General features: G+C 50.1%; 1 pseudogene; it reads right to left on the bottom strand.

Moving 5' to 3' along the window:
* Window positions 1–15,692: 15,692 nt before the first annotated feature.
* LOC123145926 (probable protein phosphatase 2C 48) lies at window positions 15,693–20,439 on the bottom strand (annotated as a pseudogene).
* Window positions 20,440–20,644: the final 205 nt, after the last annotated feature.

Here is a 20,644-nt window from a genome sequence, read left to right as displayed (position 1 = left end):
AACCTTATTATCTGGGTTATATAAACCGGAAGTGTACTTGAAGGCCTGTAAGTGTGTTATTGCGGTTATATCAAGAACATAATTGAGGGCCAGTCTTTCGTGACTTAGATTTATATTCCGGGTTATATGTATGAGATTATAATTCTCAGTGCGGTAAGCCGCCTAGAGACTTGTGATTTGTTTTTCTATGTAGGATAGTTAAAGACAACTATTTGAGCTTAAGGAACATAAATGATCAATTATGACCCGGAGGAATATAAGGAAGCAACTTCAATGGAATTAAGCATTCAGCACGTGCACGATGGCACGACAAAGTTAAAATGTTGGTCCTATTCTATTACAAGACTCCCCGAGTCCAAAAAGGTGAGGCATTGTTTAAACAAGTCGCCTACAGAGTTAAGATGCTTGCTGGGTCGAAGCTTCCGGCTCATCCCTCTCCGCTCCTCCGACTGTTCCCAAGACCTGGAAGGTTGACGATTTCCAGTCAATGCCGCTCAAAGCTCCAAAGTGAGCTTCCTCGTCAATTAACCCGGCCGGGTCAATTTCCGGGGCAAAGGTGTGCTTACGAGTCGGCGGGACTAAGCTGATGGCTTCATAACGTGGAGTGGGGATCCTCTGACTCTCTGCATCATAGCCCGACTGGTACTTGGTCAGATCCGTGTCATTTCCAATCAGGGTGGCCACCGGGCGCACGATCTTCACGCAGGCTGCAAAGTCCTTTTGGTCGAAAGGGGTGCCATCTTCCTTCAAGCTGGGGTAACCAAGTGCAATGTCCACCGGGTCTAGCTCTGGAAGGAAGGCCTTGGCCCGGCTCAGTGCAGCTATGGCTCCGGCTCTTGCAGAGGCCCGTCGCAGCTCTTGGACACGTTGAGGAAGAACGGCCAGCCGGCGAAGTACTTCCGCCAGGTGAGTCGGAACCTCATTTGATAGGGCCACCACAGCCAAAGCCCGCTGTGACCCGGTGTAGAGTTGCTCCACCAGGGTGTACACGGCCTTCAGCTTGGTCTGCACGTTCTGATTGAGGTTGGCGCTTCTGGGACCTGTTTAACAAAGTAAGATAAGCCGTTCTCAGTGATGGGAGTTATGAGATATAAAGGTTATGAACTTATCGAGAGCCGGCGGAATAACTTACTGAAGATGGCGGCGACCATTTTTGACACATGGCGTTTTAAGCAGGAGAGTTCGGTGGTTCTCTCCGACAGAGCCTTCTATGCCTGTTCGGCCCGGCTTACAAGAGCAGCCTTCTCTTCGGCCCAAGTCTTCCTTTCAGTTTCAAAGTCCTTCTTCAGCTTCTCTTGAGCAGCAATACTGGACACAAATTTGGCGTTGGCCTTCCGGGTCTCAGTTTCCTGAGTCTTCAGGCGGCTCTTCAGATCAGAGATATCAACCTCAAACTTCTTGCAAGTGGCCTGCACAATTTCCGGGTTGTAGTATGAACAGTTATTATGCAACTTTAAAGTCTCAAGCACTTTCCAAGCAAAGACACTTGGCACTTAGGGGCTAATGCATGTTGTAAGTTTCTATCTACAAAATTACCGGTTCATGCGAGTAAGCCAGAAGATAAGTCTACAACATATTCTATCATAAGTAGTAGACTTGGGGGCTAGAGCATGGTAAAGATAACTATGCAATAAGCAAGAAGAGTGGTACCTCAGACTTCTGCTGTATCTGATTCACCATGTCGATCTCCAAATCCCGGCTCTTGTGCACCTGATTGACATAGCCGGAGACGATCTCTCCGATGCTCACGTTAGCATAGTTGGTGAGGTCCAGATTGGCCCGGCGGCGCTCTAGCAACTCTTCCTTCGCAGAGCACTTGGCCAGCGCAGTGGGTCTCCCCGGCTCCACAAACTCCGTCTGGGTGATTACCACGTCCGGGTCATCGGCCGGCTGAGCCGGGCTGGAGGTCTCCGGATTAGCAGAAGTCTCTGCGATTGGCTTGTCGGTTGGAGCGTGGCTTCAGGAGCAGAGGCAACTGGCGGCTCTTGAACTGAAGCCTCCGACTCAGTCACGACTGGCTCTTCGGCCGGCTTATTCTTCTTTGCTCTTTTGCTGAGCTTTGCTTGAGCACTGAAAGGACAAAAAGTTAGTACAAAAGTATGAGTAAAGATAAGTACAACAAGAGATGATCATCATTACCCGGGCACGGTCTTGAAAGCCAGCAGGTTCGATTGCATAGAGTCGCCAGAGGAGGGTGAAGTTTCCTGATAATTCGAGTCAGAATAGTTGAGCGGTTGACGTATAACACCCGCCAAAGGATGAAAAGGATATAAGTTGGAGATAACCTCGGTCCGGCGCTTCCTTGACGCCTCAGGTAGACCGGAGGAGAGATCAGCATCCTTGTTGGTCCGGGTGTGCCGCCGGCTCTCATGAATCTGTTGCTTCAAAAGAAATTGAGGATCTTGATAAGCTAAAGGATGTGAAAATCTTACTTTCCGGGTTACTTTTCGGACTTTCAGCCTTGGCAAGGGCTCCGAGTCGGAGGAAAGTGTCATTACCTCTTATTTCACCGGGTTACTTGCTCCGGTGTTATCCTGCTGATGGACAGTATTGATAAGGTGGACAGAAATAAACAAGAAATACAACCAGAGTTTATAGGTTCAGGGGTTACCTCTGACTCGGAGCTGTCGCTTAGCTGAAGCAGCTCTGAAGCAGTAGGCCTGCTTCCCTTCTTACGGGGAGCGGCTCTCTTGGCGGCTTTCTTAGCCTTCCTGGCCTTTTTGGCCGCCTCATGGTCATACTTGACCTTCCAGAATTTATTATCAGCCTGAAAAATACAATGACGATTTCTTAAGGTTCAGATGAAAGCTATCTAAAGGAGAAGATAAGATGTTCAGATCAGCGGCTTACCGCTGGGGCCGGGTTGGTTTTGCAGAAGGGGCTTAAGCCGGTCCTCCCGCAGTCTGCCAAGCTCTCATTCAAGAGGGCCTTGGTCATGTCTTCAGCAACATCTTCAGGAAGATCGTTGCGGCTGTGTCGCAGGGGGTCATCTTTCCGGCCCGTGTAATCACACATTAAGCCGGGGCGGCGGCTCAAGGGGATCACCCGCCACGAGATCCAGACCCGGACCAGATCAATGCCATTGAGGCCATTTCCCAGGAGAGCCTTGATTTTGTTGATGGTGGGGATCAGAGGTTGGCGCTCCGCCTGAGATAGCTTGTCCGGCAGAGGGTGAGTTGGTTCCAGACGAGAGGGACGAAAGCCGGGCAGCGGGCTCTCGTCAGCCGGCGAAGTGTCCTGGCAGTAGAACCACGTCTGGTTCCAGTCCTTTGGGTGGCTTGGCGGCTCGGCGTAAGGAAAAAGGCAGTCTCTCCGGCGTTGAATGGAGATTCCACCAAGTTCCAGGCTCGGTCCGTTGGCACACTCATTCTGGCGGTTCAAATAGAACAGCTCTCTAAAGAGCAGAAGGCTGGGCTCCTCTCCAAGGTAGACTTCGCAGAATACTTGGAAGTTGCATATGTTTGACACGGAATTGGGTCCTATGTCTTGTGGCCGCAGATCAAAGAAATTCAGCACATCTCTAAAGAATTTTGAGCCGGGCGGTGCGAAGCCCCGGCTCATGTGATCAGCAAAAATTACCACCTCCCCGTCCCTTGGCTGTGGTCTCTCCTCTGATGGGTCGGGGGCACGGTAGGACATGACGTCCTTCTTGGGCAGGTAACCCGACTTCACAAAATCCACTAAGGTCTCATCGGTGACGTTGGACCTCATCCAGTTGCACGTGATGGGTGCTTTGGGAGCTTTGGGAGGCATGGTGAAAGTCGGAAGCCTATGATAAAAGGAAATGTCCGGTTTAATTATAAGCCGGAGGGAATTTACAGTTCAATGTTTAAGGTGGCGGCTTATGGAGGGGCCTAATGACATATAGCTAAGTGCATCGGGTTATCTAAGCCGCTGAAGGTATTTAGAGTAATTCAATTATCTACAGTTTTATCATAAATGAGCCGGAAAACTTCACGGCGCGTGGCTTCTTTGAGCCGGAAGGTTTTACGCCGCGTGGCTTCTTTGAGCCGGAAATGTAAGCCGCCATAGCTCAGCAGAGGCAGTTTTTTTACTAAGTGTGGTGAAAACAAGTTTCACATATCGCAGTGAAAATTTTGGATCAAAATGGTCGACTAAAAGGAAAGTTTCTAGACCTAAAACAGACGCAGAAGAAGTTTGCGGGCTCGAACGGAGCCTCTATGCAGTAAAAGGAGATCTATGTACATTAGAGACGGGCGTGAAACAACTACTGCGGCAGTTCTATACAGTCTAAGATCAAGAAAGGTGGTAAAAATCAAATCTACCAAGAACTCGCGAAGAACGGTGAAGAACACGGGAAGAACAGCAGGAGCTTAATGTGGATCTACTCTATGGAGTGGCGATGGCTTACGGGTGCTGGTGAGTCGCGGAGGTCGCCGCCGTTTTCTCTGGACACAACAGGTTGATGCAGCGGCCGGAGTTGGTGAGGATGAGAAGACCCGCGGCGGCGGCGGCGATGGAGCTCGAGCGGGAGAACAGTGGCGAGAGGAGGAAGACGAGTGGCTGGAGGCTCAACGGGCCAGGCTATTTATAAGGTGAGGCTCATAAGTGGGCGCGAGAAACAAGGAGGCCACGGCGCGGTTATCTCACCATAAAACCGCCTCGATTTTCGGGATGGCAGTAAAGATAAGATCCGTTGCGGATATGGTGGAGTAAAAAATGGACTTAATGGAAGATGACGTCACGGCGGGTTACCCGGAATCCAGAAGATGACGTCACGACGGGTTGTAGCCTTCGCACAATTGTAAGCCGGAGATTTTCTGTCGAAAGTATTGAAGATTGACATGAGCTGGCTCAAATCAATCTGGGGCCTAATGTTGAGGATATAAACCTTAGAGTCACCCGCCCGGAGGGGCCGGGTTACTCATAATGGTCATCACCTGAGGCCCGGCGCCAAGCTTGAAGACGGTGGGCCAAAGATGGGCTTAAGATCCGGAGATGGCTTAAGGTCCGTAGTTACAACCGTCATTATGGTAGAACTTGTAGTGTAAGGCAAGAATAGTTGAGAGTCCGAGCCGGACACTTATGAGCCGGCCGGGACTCTGAGAGCTGCTGGGCATCGACCTCTCTATATAAAGGGACGACCCGGCAGCGGTTTAGGGGCAACTAAGATCTCGTCGAGAGCCAGGCATAGCAGTTAAACTCCCTGGTCATTGAAACCCTAATCAATACCACCGCAACTGGACGTAGGCTTTTACCTTCACCGTAAGGGGCCGAACCAGTATAACCCTCGTGTTCCTTGTCCCGTTTAACCCCTTCAAGCTTCCTAGCTGCGATGGCTCCACGACTAAGTCCTAGCTCGAGGACATCTGCCGTGACAATTCCACGACAGGTCCTGCTTTATTGCTTATCATAATAGATACATGGCTTATAGAAATATGTACATTATGAGAGCCGGTGGCTCAAGTGTAATAAGGCCGAAGCTGAGCTATATTCCACGGCCGACGGGTCTCCTCCTCCGACTTGCGTGAATCTTTGTGCTCCCGAATGTCAATGAGGTAATATGACCCGTTGTGCAAGTTCTTGCTGACCACAAAGGGTCCTTCCCAAGGCGGGGATAGCTTGTGCGCATCTGTTTGATCTTGGATGAGCCGGAGCACCAGATCACCTTCCTGGAAGACCCGGGACTTAACCCGGCGACTGTGATAACGGTGCAGGTCTTGTTGGTAAATCGCTGATCGAGCTGCTGCCACATCACACTGTTTGTCCAACAAGTCAAGAGCATCTTGGCGCGCCTGTTCATTATCCGCCTCAACGTAAGCCGCCACTCGAGGCGAGTCATGACGGATATCACTGGGGAGGACTGCTTCCGCTCCATAAACCATGAAGAAAGGCGTAAAACCCGTGGACCTGTTAGGAGTAGTATTAATGCTCCATAACACGGAGGGTAACTCCTCCACCCAACAACCCGGCGTCCGCTGCAAAGGGACCAAAAGCCGGGGCTTGATGCCTTTCAGAATCTCCTGATTAGCCCTCTCAGCTTGACCATTGGATTGAGGATGAGCCACTGATGAAACATCAAGTCGAATATGCTCTCGTTGACAAAACTCCTCCATGGCGCCCTTGGACAGATTGGTACCATTGTCAGTTATAATGTTGTGTGGAAAGCCAAAACGAAATATCACCCTTTTCATGAACTGAACCGCCGTGGCTGCATCACACTTGTTAACTGGCTCTGCTTCAACCCACTTTGTGAATTTGTCAACTGCCACCAAGAGGTGGGTCTTTTTATCCTTGGACCTTTTAAAAGGCCCAACCATGTCAAGCCCCCAGACCGCAAAGGGCCAAGTAATTGGGATCATCCTCAGCTCCTGAGCCGGCACATGAGCCCGTCGCGAGAACCTCTGGCAACCATCACATTTACTGACCAAGTCCTCCGCATTAGCATGAGCCGTCAGCCAATAAAAACCATGACGAAAAGCCTTGGCCACAAGAGAGTTTGAGCCGGCATGATGGCCACAATCCCCTTCATGAATCTCACGCAAGATTTCTTGACCTTCCTCAGGGGAGACACAACATTGGAACGCTCCCGTAACACTGCGGCGATGCAGCTCACCATTGATAACAACCATTGACTTAGACCGCCGGGTTATTTGTCTGGCCAAAGTTTCATCCTCAGGCAAATCTCCCCGGGTCATGTAAGCCAGATAGGGCACTGTCCAGTCCGGGATGATGTGGAGAGCCGCCACCAATTGTGCCTCCGGGTCAGGGACAGCCAAGTCTTCTTCTGTAGGCAACTTAACAGAAGGGTTATGCAAGACGTCCAGGAAAGTATTAGGCGGCACCGGTTTTCGCTGAGAGCCCAGCCGGCTTAAAGCATCAGCCGCCTCGTTCTTCCTGCGATCGATGTGCTCTACTTGGTAACCCTGAAAGTGTCCAGCAATAACATCAACTTCACGGCGATAAGCCGCCATGAGAGGGTCCTTGGAATCCCACTTGCCTGACACTTGTTGAGCCACTAAGTCTGAGTCGCCGAAGTACCTTACCCGGCTCAAGCTCATCTCCTTGGCCATCCGAAGACCATGGAGCAAGGCCTCGTACTCAGCCGCATTGTTAGTACAAGGAAACATCAACCGTAGCACATAATGGAACTTGTCACCTTTAGGGGAAGCCAATACAACTCCAGCCCCCGAGCCCTCCAATTGCCTGGATCCATCGAAGTGAATAGTCCAATATGTGTTATCCGGCTTTTCTTCGGGCACTTGTAGCTCTGTCCAATCGTTGATGAAATCCACCAAGGCTTGAGATTTAACAGCAGTGCCTAGTACGTATTTCAGACCATGAGGTCCGAGCTCTATAGCCCACTTAGCCACTCTCCCTGTGGCCTCTCTGTTTTGAATGATATCTCCATGGGGGGCAGAACTGACCACAGTGATAGGGTGACCCTGGAAATAATGCTTAAGCTTCCGGCTTGCCATGAACACACCATAAACAAGCTTCTGCCAATGTGGATACCGCTGTTTGGACTCGATGAGCACTTCACTGACGTAATAAACCGGCCGCTGAACCGGATGCTCCTTACCCTCTTCCTTGCGCTCCACCACCACAGCCACACTGACGGCCCGTGTGTTAGCAGCTACATACAGTAATAAAGGCTCCTTGTCAACCGGAGCAGCAAGGACTGGGGGCTCCGCCAGCTGTCTCTTCAAATCCTCAAAAGCAGTATTAGCAGCATCATTCCAGACAAAGTCATCAGTTTCTTCATCAACTGGTACAACGGCATGGCCTTCTCACCCAGACGGCTTATAAACCGGCTTAAAGCAGCAATACGACCCGCCAGGTGCTGAACGTCGTTTATGCACACCGGCTTAGCCAGAGAGGTGATTGCCTTGATTTTCTCTGGGTTAGCTTCAATGCCTCTGTTAGAAACCAGAAAACCCAAGAGCTTGCCTGCAGGAACACCAAAAACACACTTGGCCGGGTTAAGCATCATCTTGTAGACCCGGAGATTATCAAAGGTTTCCCTCAGATCATCTATCAAGGTTTCCTCCTTCCTGGATTTAACCACAATATCATCCACATAAGCATGAACATTGCGCCCAATCTGGTTATGAAGACAGTTCTGCACGCAACGCTGATAAGTCGCATGTGCACTCTTGAGTCCAAAGGGCATAGACACATAGCAGAAGGCTCCAATGGGAGTGATGAACGCCGTCTTCTCCTGGTCCTTAACTGCCATTTTAATCTGATGGTATCCAGAATAAGCATCCAAGAAACTTAAGCGCTCGCAACCCGCCGTAGCATCAATGATTTGGTCAATATGGGGAAGGGCAAAAGGATCAGCCGGACATGCCTTGTTTAAGTCTGTGTAGTCCACACACATCCGCCAGGTGCCACTCTTCTTGAGCACAAGCACCGAGTTAGCTAACCACTCTGGGTGAAAAACTTCAACAATAAACCCGGCCGCCAAGAGCCGGGCCACCTCTTCACCAATGGCTTTCCGCCTCTCTTCATTAAACCGCCGAAGGAATTGCCTGACCGGCTTAAATTTCGGATCAACATTGAGAGTGTCCTCAGCGAGTTCTCTAGGTACACCTGGCATGTCGGAAGGTTTCCATGCAAAAATGTCCCTATTCTCACGGATGAACTCGATGAGCGCGCTTTCCTATTTTGGATCCAGATTGGCACTGATGCTAAACTGCTGAGATGAATCACCGGGAACAAAATCAACAAGTTTAGTCTCATCCGCCGACTTAAATTTCATTGCCGGCTCATGCTCCGTAGTTGGCTTTTTCAGAGAGGTCATATCTGTTGGGTCAACATTGTGCTTGTAAAATTTCAACTCCTCTGTTGCACAAACGGATTCTGCATAGGCTGCATCGCCTTCCTCACACTCCAAGGCCACCTTCCGGCTGCCATGAACCGTAATGGTCCCATTGTGACCCGGCATCTTGAGCTGTAAATACACGTAACACGGCCGTGCCATGAACTTGGCGTAAGCCGGCCGCCCAAATATGGCATGATACGGACTTCTTATCTTGACCACCTCAAAGGTCAATTTTTCCACCCTGTAGTTGTGCTCGTCTCCAAAGGCCACTTCCAACTCGATCTTGCCAACTGGATAAGCCGACTTACCAGGCACCACACCATGGAAAATAGTGTTTGAATGGCTGAGGTTCTTATCAATCAACCCCATACGACGGAAAGTCTCATAATAGAGGATGTTGATGCTGCTGCCTCCATCCATGAGCACCTTAGTGAACTTATATCCTCCCACCTGAGGAGCCACCACCAAGGCCAAGTGACCCGGATTATCAACCCGGGGAGGGTGATCCTCCCTACTCCACACGATAGGCTGCTTAGACCATCTTAAATAGCGTGGAACCGTCGGCTCGACAGCATTCACAGCCCTCTTATGAAGCTTCTGATCTCGCTTACACAGACTGGTGGTAAATACATGATATTGTCCACCGTTAAGCTGCTTTGGATTGGTCTGATAACCCCCCTGCTGCTGTTGATGACCCTGGCCAGACTGCTGATTAAAGCCCCCTTGACCGTTCTGAGGATTAGAATTTGAGCCGCCGCCCGGGCCATGAAAGCCGCCGGCGCCTGAGCCGCCGCCCAAGCCATTGTTGCCATTGAAGGTGTTGGAATTCTTAAAGGCCTTCATGATTGCACAATCCTTCCATAGATGAGTAGCTGGCTTCTCCCTAGAGCCATGCCTTGGGCAAGGCTCATTCAACAGCTGCTCCAGCGTCGGGCCTGACCCGCCGGCTCGGGGAGGTGGCCTCCCCTTGCGTCGCTGGTTATTACCCTGTGAGCTGGCGTTGGCCACGAACTCTAGGCTGCCGTCGGCCTTACGCTTACTACCTCCTTGGTTCCCCGGGTTATGCTAAGGACCCTTGCCATTGTCGTTCTTCTTTCCCTTCCCTGTCCTTTCATCATCTGAAGCGGGGTCCTTGGTACTATCAGAGTCGGCGTACTTGACGAGAGCCGCCATCAGCATACCCATATCATTGCAGTCACGCTTAAGCCGCCCGAGTTTCATCTTCAGGGGCAGGAAACAACAATTCTGCTCCAACATTAAGACTGCAGAGCCGGCATCCATCTTATCCGATGAATGTATGATCTCTTTGACCCGGCGAACCCAATGTGTCGTAGACTCACCCTCTTGCTGTTTACAGTTAGTCAAATCCACAATTGACATAGACTGCCTACAGGTATCTTTGAAATTTTGGATGAACCGGGCTTTCAGCTCAGCCCAAGACCCGATGGAATTCGGTGGTAGCCCTTTCAACCAAGTGCGGGCAGTCCCATCTAACATCATGGTGAAGTACTTGGCCATCGCCGCTTCACTGACCTCCAGCAATTCCATGGCCATCTCGTAACTCTCGATCCATGCTCCGGGTTGTAGATCAGCCGTGTAATTAGGCACTTTCCTAGGCCCTTTGAAGTCCTTGGGTAGACGTTCATTGCGGAGAGCCGGCACTAAACAAGGGACCCCTCCGGTCCTCGTAGGGATGCCCACGTCGACGGAAGTCGTCGGATAAGCCGGGGGAGTCTGGTAAGCCGTCAACTGAGGCCCCTGCTCTGCCTCTTGCCGCGCTCTGTCTTGGTCTGTTGCGTGAAAGGCTCCGCTATGAACCGGGCCATGGCCAGGGAGCAAGTCATGGCGTCGGACATTACTTGAGCCGGTCGCTGAAGCCATGTGTCTGCTGTAACTCGGGCTCCGGCCTGGACGAGGGGTTGAGTGGATCCTGTCCCGGCTGTAAGAGTACGCCTCTTGTTGCGCCAGCGCTGTCTGAAGGAGTTCTCTGACCCGGCGGGTTTCAACAGCCGTTGGAGAGTCGCCGTCAATTGGGAGAGCCGCCAGCCGTGCTGCTGCGGCGACCATGTTTTCCAGCGGGTTAGCATGATGACCCGGTGGTATTGGCACATACTGAGGCGGGGCAGGGTTCACCCGGGGAGGCCCCATCACCTGTGGCTGAATAGGTGTCCCAGCCTCGGGTACTATGATCCCCGGCGGGTTACTAGACCCTGCACCTCGCGTGTTGAAGAGGTTTCGAGGATCGTAGTCTGGAGGGAGTCGAGATTGGGCCTTTTGATGCCTCCTCCTCATGACCTCATTGGACGCGTTCTGATCCATCATGAGCCGGAAGGACTGCGCCTGAATTAACTGAGTCTGGGCGTCCAGAGCCGCCCTCTCCGCAGCCATCCTGATCCCTTCCGCCGCCAGATCCTCCTTGGCTTTCACTAGATCTAACTTTAACTGCGCCACCTCCGCGTCATGCTGAGCTTGATCCGCTGGGTCAACCGTGGCGGTCAACAGGGCCGTCATCTTGTCCGTGAGATCCATCAGCACCTGAGCCGGCGAGGGCACCGGGTTTCCCGACCCAGCGGTAGGGTTCTGAACAGGCTGTGCACCGGCCATGAAGATTCCAACCCGGCTTGGTGGCTCAAACGGGTCCGGAATACTGTCACCATCGGAACAACCCATGAGCCGGCCATCTTGAAGTTGATACAACGAGTTTGACTCATCTGTGGACGACTCGCCGTCAGAGCCGGCGGCCGTCTCATCGCCAAATCCAGATCCATCAGAGAGCCCTCCATGGACACATCCCACAAAAGCATGCTTCCAGGCAGGCAGGGCCCGGGCGGGTCTTGCGCGCTGAGCCGTCTCGATGAGATCGGCGCAGAGATCCGGCTCAGGGCTCGGCTCACCAATCTTGCCAATGAGGACATGAATTCCGCCGAAGGGGGCCCGGTACCCGTACTCAATTGAGCCGGCGTCAGGGCCCCAGTTTGCATCGTCGATGTAGAGCTTGCCGCGATGACTCTTGGTCATCCGGCCCACAGCGTATCCCTTGAGCCCTTCGAAGCTGCCCTTCAAGAACTCAAATCCACCGTGCGCTGGCCCCACGGTGGGCGCCAACTGTCGTGGAATTGTCACGGCAGATGTCCTTGAGCTAGGACTTAGTCATGGAGCCATCGCAACTAGGAAGCTAGAAGGGGTTAAACGGGACAAGGAACACGAGGGTTATACTGGTTCGGCCCCTTACGGTGAAGGTAAAAGCCTAGGTCCAGTTGAGGTGATATTGATTAGGGTTTCGATGACCAGGGAGCTTAACTGCTATGCCTGGCTCTCGACGAGATCTTACTTGTCCCCAAACCACTGTCGGGTCGTCCCTTTATATAGAGAGGTTGACGCCCAGCAGCTCTCAGAGTCCCGGCCGGCTCATAAGAGTGTCCGGCTCGGACTCTCAACTATTCTTGCCTTACACTACAAGTTCTACCATAATGGCGGTTGTAACTACGGGCCTTAAGCCATCTCTGGGTCTTAAGCCCATCTGTGGCCCGCCGTCTTCAAGCTTGGCACCGGGCTTCAGGCGATGACCATTATGAGTAACCCGGCCCCTCCGGGCGGGTGACTTTAAGGTTTATATCCTCAACATTAGGCCCCAGGTTGATTTGAGCCGGCTCATGTCAATCTTCAATCTTTTCGACAGAAAATCTCCAGCTTACAATTGTGTGAAGGATATAACCCGTCGTGACGTCATCTTCTGGATTCCGGGTAACCCGCCGTGACGTCATCTTCCATTAAGTCCATTTTTTACTCCACCATATCCGCAATGGATCTTATCTTTAATTGCCGTCCCGAAAATCGAGGCGTTTTTATGGTGAGATAACCGCGCCGTGACCTCCTCGTTTCTCGCGCCCACTTATGAGCCTCACCTTATAAATAGCCCGGCCCGATGAGCCTCCAGCCACTCGTCTTCCTCCTCTCGCCACTGTTCTCCCGCTCGAGCTCCATCGCCGCCGCCGCCGCCTCAATCATATTCACACTAAGCATAAACATCAACAACTTATATTACTTTCCTGGTCAGGGAAACTCACACTTTAACCAAAATATTTTGCAGCAAGTTTTATTATTTTCTCATGCAAGAAAGTAATTTCGATTAATTTCTTACATGCATAGGAAAGATTATACCACAAACAAATCCTAATTTCTTTACCAACCAAGTTAGGTTCAAACATTCTGTAAGTCAAGTAAAATGGCTAAACAAGTACTTAACAGAATATTTTCTAGCAAATTTTACTATTTTATTTATGCAAGAAAATAACTTTAAGTAATTACTAACATGCATAACAAAATTACTTTTATCATCACCACAAATAAATCTTAGCTTTGCTTTACCAACTAAGCTAGTTTCAACATTCTGTAAATCAAGCATAATAACTAACAAACACTTAACAGAATGTAAATAACATAATAGTTATTTAAATGCATGGGTTAATCATTTCATTCAAGTAAGAAAATCATAAATATTGAAATGACACCATGAAAATGTTGTTCTGGCTTGCCTTAGTGCAGATGATCAGGTTCACAAGCCTTCTGGTGATCCTCAAGACAAGCCTCACCCTCTGAAAATAATTTTAAGCACAAAAAGAAAATATCAAGAACACTTCTGAAAATCACCAGAAATTCTAAATAGCTCAGAAAAATCTCATCTTTGGTGAGCTGCTAGATTTCTTTGCAAAGAACAAAATGCAAAAAGAATCAATTCATTTGGACTTATGGTTGAAGAGTTATGGCCGTTTGAAGCGTTCTGTAAATTCAAATGAATTTGAATAAAAATAAACAAACTGGGGGGGTGACGTCGAAGGCGTAAAGCCCAGGGGCGCCACCACTCGTACCGCTTCGCGCGCGTACAGAGTGGCTGACTAGCGGGCCTCGCTAGTCAGGTGAGGAGGAGGGGGAGAAGGAAACAGAGGGAGTCGCGGCTTCGCCGGAGCTCTCGTCGGCGACGAGGGCCCCTTGGCCAAAACGAGAGGGAGGGATGGAGAGAGGGGATGGAGGCACACCTGCCCGTACCCGTAGCATAGCTAGGGGTGGTCGGACGGCGTCGGAATCAACCTCGCAAGCGGAGGCAGAACGCGGCGGTCGCCGGAGATGAGGAAGACGGCGAGCAAAGGCAACTCCAGGGGCTCCAGGGGGACGGGATGGCTTCACCGGAGAGAGGCGGAGGCCCTGGAAGGGTCGCCCTGGCCTGGGAGGGGCTGGAGCTACCGCGATGACCAGAGGGGATCGCCGGCGAGCTCGAGCTCGAGGACGGCGGCCCGCGGCCTGCCCGGCCGGGCTACGGTTTCCTACGCGCTTGTGGGGTGTGTGGGAGTGGTGGATGGTGCTCGAGGAGGCTGGGGCGGCTGCATTTATAGGCGAACGGAGAGGGGGGTTCGGGCTCCGCCGGTGGACACCTGTCCACGGCGCCCGGCGACGAGCGGTGTCAGTGAGAGGGGGAGAAGGCGACGCAGCTCACGCGGCGACTGTTGGCCAACGGGGACGAGCACAGGAACGAGGAGAAGGCAACGAGCACAGTGCGCACCGCACTGTTGGGTTGGTCGGACCGTGCCCGTGCTCGCTGCGGCGAGCTCCGGCGTCGGCGAGCGCCAGGGGGAAGTTAATGGCTTTGAGACGAGGATGGTGGCGAAGTTTGGCACGCTCAGACAGACGGGGGAAGCGAGCACGCGCGAACAGAGCGCTCGGCGGCACTCAGAGCGCGTCGACACGCAGGCATGGCATGGTGGACACGCGTGGTCACCGCGCGAACTCTTCCCTCGGGCCAGCCTACGTCCAAAAATCATGTCTGGCATGTTGTTCGTGGTGGTTTTAAAGTTTACCACGCTTTGGTTTGGATCCAGGTGAAGTAGAGGAGTTTTTACATGCCAAGTAAGTTTCTCATCAGTAACTTTGAGAGGTTACTGAGGTCAAATGGCTGGGAGTTGGGGGCTGTGCTTTGGAGGTTAGCCATGATCTACTAAGGTGAAGATGCACAAGAAAATCCAGGCACAATGGAGCAAGTAAAATGGTAGTTGCTATAGAAACCACCATTTCTGTCCAGAACAGAAAATATTTTTCTGTAGCAAAAATATTCCAAAAAGTGATGAAATATTTTTACTCAGGAAGGTGCCCTAGGTTTCAAAGAATATTTGTGAATTATCTCAGATTTTTCTGGGCCATAAAAATTGGGGTTTCTTTGGAGCATATTGAACTAGCTACGGTTTTTGAGAGAAAAATGAATATTTTTTATTTAAGAAAAATATTCCAAAGATTATTTTGGGGTGGATCAGAAGGGGAATGATGATTAGGGAGGGAAATGAAGCACTTGGGTGAAAGCCAAGGGTACCCAACTGTTTAAGTCCATATGAAAAGATTCAAAAATTCCAAATTTCAAATTGACTCCAAATGAAAATCAAGCAAACGAGAGAGGGCAAAAACCAGGCTGTCACACCTATTCTGTTACCACCACTTCCATCTAAATGTTCTCTTACTCACAAATTGTACAATCAATCTGCATTGTACTAATAACAAAGTGTGCTTCAATTGATTGGCATTATATCCCTGTTAATTAACTCAAAAAAATTATGATCCAAGGCAATTGTTTCGGCCATAACAAGATTGTGATCAATAGTGTCATCTTAATGGCAAAAAATTAGAGTAGCATCTCCCAGGGATCCTTGCTCTCCTTACATGAACTTGCACATAACCAGATAAAAAATTGTGATCTTATAAGAAAATGTCCACACATTTTGATAAGAAAAGTTATTTTGCCGAACATTTATAGATCAAACAGGGATATAGCCCGAAGATACTCTAGTTTTTTTCTTCTACAGAAATCCATAGTTCTCCAGGACATCAACCGTCAGGAAGTACTCGTCAAGCTCACCAGATGTCGGCTCACCGCAGAAGTAATTTTGCACACATGAAGACTTAAAAAACAAAAAACAGTGTCTTAAAAAATTGAAAGAAGCTACACATATAAAGTGTAAAAAGGTATAAGTGGGGACAAAATTGTGGAATAGCTCTGATGAGCAGAGCATATGTAGTGTAAGTTTTCTACACACTTCCCACGGTGCTTTCGGTCCATGAATGAAGCCTCCTCGTCCTCCTCGGACACAAGAACACACTGCATATATGAGGTCGTTCGCAGAGCGGTGTCACAAAACAGAATGGAACCAATGATCTTGTTCAAAAATAAAAAGAACCGAGATGAGAGAAAATTCATACGATGCGGCCGCTGCTGACAAGGGCATTGACCAACACCTCATCGGAGAGCACGTCTAGCTTCTTCTGCTCCTCCACCTGATGAACCCACGCCAAAGCAAATAGGCAATCATCATCATAGCACCATTCTCACAGAAGAGCAACTGTGACGAAGAGAGGAAACAGGATGAATGGCTTGCCTGGACGTTACTCTGAACTGAGAGGCCGATGAGCTTAGCCTTGCCGGTCTCGTTGAGAGGCGACGAACTTGCAGCCGAGGACGATGTGGAAGAGGAGGACGGTGAGATCGTCGCGCGACTCCGGGTGCCTGAGGAGAAAGAAAAGCTAAAATAGATAATCTGAGAACAATGCCGTCTAAAATTTAAGATGCAATTCATAAAGCTAAAATAACCGAGAACAATGCCGTCTAAAAGAACATGCGTCTTTTTTTTTACAATCAACTAACATAAATCATACTATCAAACGCAATAATATGTTATTGGCTGATAAACCAAATGTTATTCAAACCAGCCAATAGTTCAATGTTTAGGATAGTGATGATACCCATCCATGTATGTGAGTGCATGTGTGTATCGATAGTGTGGCGACATTGTTATCCGTAGTTCTTTAAACCTTTATCAAAACATACATCAATTTTTATTATCTTGCCCTTATCTTGTTTTAAATACAAACACATCAAAAATCTCGATTTAGTGTCGCTATTCTCATTCCCTAGCTGGGCGATTTTCCATCAGGAGAATTAATGCACACTTCCTAATATCTAAATGTTCCAACCTCCTACACATGGAGCCTGCCCAAAGATTTTTTTTTTACCGTTATCACTTCTTTATCTAGTAGAAGATGCCATTTTTTTTACAGAATTATGACATAATATTTTAAGCACATACAATGATATTATTTTCATTATGAATAACACGTTTGTACATCAAGTCATACAAATGAATTCTCAAGATTCAGTTACAGACCAAGTATGACATGACATGGGAAAACCCAACAATGATGTGTGCCTGAGCATCTTTCACCATGTAGGTGACCCCTAAAAGAATCAAACTGGTGTCATGCTTATTTTGACCTCAGCGCAATGGCTGTTTGGCCCACCTAAACTGGCAACCTTCAAATACCCCTGACGACGTTCCATTATGTTAATCTGGCAGCTGAGGTGATCATTTACAATGTTATAAATCAAAATGAGCAAATCTACTATTCATGTAGATAAAATCTAAGAAGCTGGCCAAATGTTGCTGCTAGGAAACTATACAGTGCTACCCATCTTGGTAACGAATTACGAGAAAACCTTATGCAAAAATTATCTTAATTTAGTGGTAAGTAAAGTGCTCCCAGGTTTGCTTTGGTTTGGTTTGGAGCCTGATGGCATCCCAACTAAGAGCATTGTCATCAGAAAAGGTCAGGGACATACCACAAGATGAACTCGGCGTATATGTCAGTCTACAGAAATTCTATGTGGGTTGGTCTGTGAATCATGGTATCGAGGTCCTGTCCATGGGCAGATTTGTTAAAATTAACATCACACCTCATGAATACATGGGTTTCAGATGATGGTGCATGGATCTGGTCCCAGCAATTACCACTCCATGTCTGTCAAAATATAAGGTGAATTAAATTTTCAAAAGTCAAAGTTGCCTATGTTTGATAAAATCTGTAGCAAAATACATCTAACACCTACAATACTAAAGGCCTGTTTGGACTCACTCCCACTCCGCAGGTCCGCTCCGGAGCGGAGTGGCATGCAACTATAATCTACGGAGTGGCCAGAAGGTCGCTCGGTCCGCTCCGCTCCGTGGCGAGGGCGTGGAGGCTTTCGAACAGCCCCTAAATAAATCAAATATGGAAATATACTTCATCATGAATCTAATACTGATTTTCTATAGTAGATATTTATGTTTTATTCTACAAACTTGGTCAAAATTAGGTAAGGTTGAATTTTTAAAAAATTAGTACACCTTACAAGTTCAAACTGAGGGGAGATTGAACATTTCTGTAAAGACATGACCTTTTCTTGAATTATCAAATGATGCATCATCCTAGCCATTAGATCATTATCCATGTACGGTCCATAATCATTTGGGCACATCATAAAAATACTTTGTGACTGTGCGAGAATCTGTCGCTTACCCCGTCGGTGGCCAGGCATGACGACGAACTGGTCCCGGGCGGTGATCCTCCTCTGCGTCACCTCCGGCGCCGAGATGACGCCGTAGTCCTTGACGTAGTAGTCGCCGAACGCGTGCGACATGGCCAGCTCCGGCGCCTCCCGGTGGGGCACCCACACCCAGTGCATGCCGGGCTCGTCGTCGTGGCAGTGCACGCGGCCCTCGCACTGCATGATGCGCGCCTTCTCCTCTGTGATTCAGATTCGAACGTGGGTGAGCAATGGCCGTATCAGGAATGGATTGTCCGTGTTCTAGTCTTGTCACGACGACTTACGGGGTAAGTTGGGCTTGAAGTCGACGGTGAGCTGGACGGCCGTGACGTCCCCGTCGTCCGACATGGTCGCAATGACGGCCCGCGAGTCGCCGACGTTCGCGACCACCATCAGGTCGCCCAGCTTCATGATGGACAGAGCCGTGCAGCCGCTGTTGACGGCGTCGAGGCACCGGCTCCGGCGGAGCTCCTCGTCCACGGCGGCGGCGGCGGCCAGGTAGGACTGCCTCAGGAGGTCGAATTGGCAGTCGCTAAGCCTCTTCTCGCCGTCGATGAGCGACGCCTGCGTGACGGCCTCCTGCCAGCGGCACAGAAGCAACTGCGGCAGCGACTCCCGGACGGCCTTGGCGACGTAGTGGCCCCACTGGCCGTGCCCGTCGAAGACGACGCAGAAGATGGTGTCGTCCTGGCACCCATATCCCTGGACAGAGAAGAGAGCGACATGAGAAATTGAGAACAAGGTTACTGTCTGTTTTTTATCCAACAAAAAAATGGGTAGTCACATCTCACATGGAGTATTTATGAAATACAATGATTTTTGCAGTCTGAAAAACGATCAGCAAATTTTATCCTACTATGAAGATGTTGGAAATAACATTTTTACATACGTAATTCAAGTTTTCTCCCATCACAATCAGTAAGTTTTAGGCGTTTAACTGTCCAAAGCAACTTTGGATTCAGATACCAAGAAACTCAAAACCTTTTTGCTCCGGCAAATCAAGACACGTACCATCCCTTTTTTTGGCAGATACTACTCCTTCGGACTGAAACCCCTAGAGGCAAAAGCCAAGCGCCGTATCCAAGAAACTTGTGAGCAACATGATCCAGGATCGTCCCAAGAGGCAACACGTAATCTGGTGAATGAATGGCCTAACAAAACCGAACTGAACCATCTCACTCACAAAAATATCAGAGAAATGGTTAGGTGAACAACGGAGGGAGACGGGATCCAGTCTCTATTCTATTTCGTGCACACGCAAGGCAAGCACTTGAAAACTGTTTCATTTCTTCTGTGGCCAGAAATGAGAAGAAGAAGCCAGCGACCAGTCCCAAGTCCCAACGCTGTACGTACCCTCACCATTTTCTGTGGAACAGAGACCATGTCGCCGGCTCGTCTTGGCCACAATTAAAACCTCTTCTGCCTCTCGAGTAGCAGAAATTTGTGTTTGAAACGCGGGAATTAAATTGTGTGGCAAGAAGCTCGTGCGGAGTACGTGGTGTTGCTGATCTTGACTACTACACGCCACCGGTAATATGTTGTGATAACCAGCGTAAAAAATCATTCTCATGCAACAGAGAGCAAGCACGGAAGAAGCAGGGTAGCGGCAAACTCACCTCACAGACGATGGAGGTGTCCTGGTTGGTGCCCTTCTCGCCGTGGCGGGAGCATGCGGCGGTGAACGTCTCGGAGCCCTCATCCCAGAGCGTCCCCGACGATCGCAGCACCGTCCCCTGGTGCTCCTCCTCCACCTTCATCTCCTTTTCCAGAGACATGGAACGGGCCAGGCCCTGCAGCATCGACGAGATCTGCCGCATTCTCGCTAGCCAAGATCAAGAGCCCCGCTCGATCGGCTGATTCTACAGAGAAGCTTCTTCTTCCTCCTCCTCCTCCTCCTCCTCCTCCTCCTCCTCCTCCTCCTTGCTCTCCCTCCCCTTATTCCTCCCTTCTTCCATGGCAGGCACAAGGGACACGATGAGAGGAACGGGAGGCAACGCCTCATCCAGATCCAGATCGGGCAGGGGTGAGTGTAGGGGAGGGGGGCGAGGCAGGCGGAGGGACGGGCAACAGCGAAGCAGGGCGGCGGGGGCCGGCGGCGGGCGGCGAACCCTAGAGCAGGGGCGAGGCAGGCGGTGGGAGGGGCAACAGCGGAGCAGGGCGGCGGGGTACGGCGGCGGGCAGCGAACCCCGAGAGGACCGAGCGACATCGAGCGATAGGAGAGGCGAGACCGAGGGAGAGGGAGGAGTTGGATCGAGCGATGAGGGGGAAAACCAACAGGGAGCACCGGACGAAAAAAACCTACGGAAAAAAACCCACGAAAAAACCAGACGAAAATGGTGGGACGAAATCTCTACTCCTAATGGACGAGTTGGTTGAATAGTCCCCCCACTTTCGTCTGGTTTTTTTCGACTGGTTTTTTTCGTCCGGTTTATTTTCGTCCCACCACTTTCAACCGTTT

The sequence above is a fragment of the Triticum aestivum genome, chromosome 6D, assembly GCF_018294505.1.
Source record: "Triticum aestivum cultivar Chinese Spring chromosome 6D, IWGSC CS RefSeq v2.1, whole genome shotgun sequence".
Classification (NCBI taxonomy): domain Eukaryota; kingdom Viridiplantae; phylum Streptophyta; class Magnoliopsida; order Poales; family Poaceae; genus Triticum; species Triticum aestivum.
Note: the sequence above shows the minus strand (reverse complement) of the source record. Positions and strands in the feature narration are given on the sequence as shown.